The sequence below is a fragment of the Nicotiana attenuata genome, unplaced genomic scaffold, assembly GCF_001879085.1.
Source record: "Nicotiana attenuata strain UT unplaced genomic scaffold, NIATTr2, whole genome shotgun sequence".
Lineage (NCBI taxonomy): Eukaryota > Viridiplantae > Streptophyta > Magnoliopsida > Solanales > Solanaceae > Nicotiana > Nicotiana attenuata.
The window spans coordinates 104,801-108,423 of NW_017670351.1; positions in this window are offsets into that span (position 1 = coordinate 104,801).

The following is a 3,623-nucleotide window of genomic DNA, read 5'->3' on the forward strand; positions in this document are numbered from 1 at the left end:
GTAAAATATAAAAAAAATGAAAATGAAAACCCCAAAAGAGAACAAATCATGGTAGCAAGGAACTTTTTCTTTTCAAAATACCCGGCCTAAAAAACCGACGGATCTCCCTGGCATAGCCCAAGGAGCTTTTTCTTTCCAAATCCCGGCCAAAAAACCGAGGATCTCCCTGGCATAACCCAAGGAGCTTTTTCTTTCCAAATCCCAGCCAAAAAACCGAGGATCTCCCTGGCATAACCCAAGGAGCTTTTTCTTTCCAAATCCCGGCCAAAAACCGAGGATCTCCCTGGCATAACCCAAGGAGCTTTTTCTTTTCAAATCCCGGCAAAACCCGATGATTTTTTTTTTCTTTTCGTCCCGGCATAACCCGAGACCCTTTTCTTTTTCCGGCATAACCCGGTCATTTTCCAGCATAACCTGTATTCATTCACAAGGATACACAATCCTGATTCGATTGCTTAGATATGTGTCACAACTAACTCACGAAATTTTCCTAGTGAAAACTGGGGCAGAAAATTTTGTTCGTTTGTTTGTTTTGATATCTTAAGCAGGTTGACCTCAAAACATAGGGTGCAAGATGACCAATGGAGTGAGTCTCGATCCACAATAAAGAAAGGAAGAAAAGAACAAAAAGAAATGGACTCAAATGTGAAGCAAGCAAGGGTGCGGATTGCTCAAAATCTGATTGAAGTCACAAGCTCCGTTGATCCTGTTTCAACCCAAAGCTGAAGAAAGAACCAGCACCTACAGCTAACGAGCATCAAGATTCAGATCGGAGTCTGCAGCAAGACCTAGCCAAGACTCAAGATCAAACTTCAAGAGATTTCTAGATAGGAATCTTGTAACTCATAGCTGATAGGCTTAGTTAGTTTTTTCAATTTTGATTTTTGATGTAATAACGGGACCACGGACCGGAACCTCAGCGGAACAGCACCTCGACCGGCTCTCCACCTCGGTACTCCATCAACTCGCTCACTTCTGAACTACACGTGGCCTGATTCCTTTATAGCTAAGGATATGTAGGCAGCTCAGATACCAGGGCTCGGTCACATTCTCCTTTCTTTTAGCTTTTGGCCTCTCTAAATAAGGGTCGGGTCAAAAACCTGTCTAGTCATTCTTTGTCTGAAAACTCTTTGCGTTTCCAGTCAAAGAGGGGCAGCTGTAGATATGTGATTTTTGACCCTCCCCAAGATTTTTATATTTTAGCAGGTAAATATTTAATTTAGGCTTAATATAGCTATTTCAACTATTTTTGACTCCTTTACTTTATTTTATCACAAAAAATAAAATTACAAAAAAAAATAATAATAAAAAAAAATATTTTCATCTTTAGGTTAAAGTCAATTAGTATATTTATATTTATAGTATTATAACATTTGAAAATACAAAAAAAAAAATTAGCTTCACTCGTAGTATTTAGTTTATTTTAATTTAGAGTGATTTTTATATTTTTATAGATACATTGTATTATTTGGTCTTTTTAGCCTAAATTCAAACCCAAAAGACATGGTCCAACCCAATTACCCTTAGCCCATTCTTCCCGATCCATTAGCCCACTTAAATGCAAGATTTAATCCTAGTCATCTATTTCCTTCTTATCCAATGGCCATCATCCCTTCCACCTCCATATAAAATACCTAATTATAGAAACCCTACCGGAAGTTTTCAATTCCTAAACATAGACCCTAAGATAGCGGCACCTCCTAAAAGAGGGGATTTCCATCATGATTTGTTTCTGGAAAGACAACCAAAAAGCAAGAAAATAACGTGAACTAGTCAATATTCAAAGTAGTATTGGCGCAGCAGCAGCAGCAAAAGGCCTCTGAAAAATCAGTCCAAACCAGCTCTTTCTTTCTCCCTAAATAGCATGNTCTGTTTCTTGTCCACTGTTAAAATGGCCAATAGTAATTGTTGTTTCTGTTTTTCAGTAGTTGATTCAAGTCGTAATTTAGGATTGTTTGGGTTTATGGTAAATCTTTGGGGTCCAGTTGTATTTGAGAGTTTTGATGGTTATTGAATAATTCAGATCCTTGAATTCAGTCATAGTCAGCATTTGATCAAGTTAAAGGGTTTGGTGTGGTTGGAGTTGGGTTTGGGTTAGCTTGGGTTAGTAATTTTAGGACTAATGTAGGGGCAATAAGGGTAGTTTACTTAGGGAATATTGCAGCAACTGAAAGTAGAAGCCCCTAGAACATTCTAGATGGGGTTCCAATTAGAGTTTTAAGAACTTAATAGTATGACTTGAGCAACAAGCTAACAAATAAAGGACTAAACAGTTAAAACTGAAAATTAAGAAGGGGGCTAAGGGGTAAAGTAAAAATCTGAAAGATGCCCTAGTTATTTGCCTATAAAAAGATACCCTGCCTTGCAAAAAGGAGGAGATGGCTGAAGTTTTGAAATCTGAGAGAAGAAAAAATCAAAACAAAGAGAAAATAGTTTAGAAATCCCGCAAAAGCTTCTGTTTTCATTAATTTTTTAGTAGTTCTGATTCCCTTCCAATTTCTGAAACTATTTGGATTCATCTGGTTGAGAGATGGCTTAAACTTGTTCATCAAAGTTTGGTGTTAGATCCAGCTGGGTTACTGTTCGATTGGTTTAATTTTAAAGCATTTCAAATCGTTTTTCTGGGTTCTGCTGGTGTTAACTTTTGATACTGCCTGCTGATACTTCATTTCTGCCTTTTATCTTCAAATTTCCAAGTATCTACTCTCAACTCTGCAGATGTAACTCTTTAATTGAAGATGAAATAAGAGTTGAGGCCTGAACACAGGATTTTCTGTTGAATTTTGGTCTTATAGTCTTTCAATTCTATGAACTACTGTAGAATTAATTAGGTTCTAAAGCTTGAATCTACTTGAGGACTGTTAAAATGCTGTAAATAGATGTCTGAGCATGCTTGTTATTTTAGTTTTTTTTTATATACCTTCAAATGCATTGATATCATTTTAGCCAAGGTTAATAGATGAATGTTGCTGTAATTGTATGATTTAAAAAGTTATGTTGTCTGTATTTACATGGATGGAGGACGCATCAGTAGCTTTAAATTCAGGATGTATTACTAAGTCATTGTAATTAATTTTAAGTGTGTAATCAGTGTGGTATTATAAGGAATTGCTATACATTTGGCCACTGGTTTTTGCGCTTAATTTGTGAGTCAAATCTCTGGCATTTTGAGCTTGAACACCTGGGTTCTCAAACTCGTACTGGGCTTATTTTTGTGTTTAATACAATCATAGCCATTTGTGCGCAAAGTTGTGATTGGGTCTGTTAAGCTCAGGGACATTTAGTTTGTGTTTTGGCATGTTTCATATGTCATTTTAGTAAAATTGAAATTGTAGGACTTAAAAATATTAATATGAAGCTGATGTTATTTAAATTCTAAATTGGCATTCAAATCACTTTGTAACTATGTCTCCAGTTCATTAACGTTAGTATAGAGTTGTGATTTGGGCTATTAATTTTAGCCCAATTGTGCTGAAGCTTTTCCTTTTAACTAGCAGACTATTGAATGGGCTTTCGCGAATAAGCCCAGCTGTGTTTCAGGCGTGTCTTTGTGTTTGGCAAATGTACGTTTAGCCCACAGCCCATTTAGTTCTTCTTCCACAATTAGATACTGCTCACTTCGG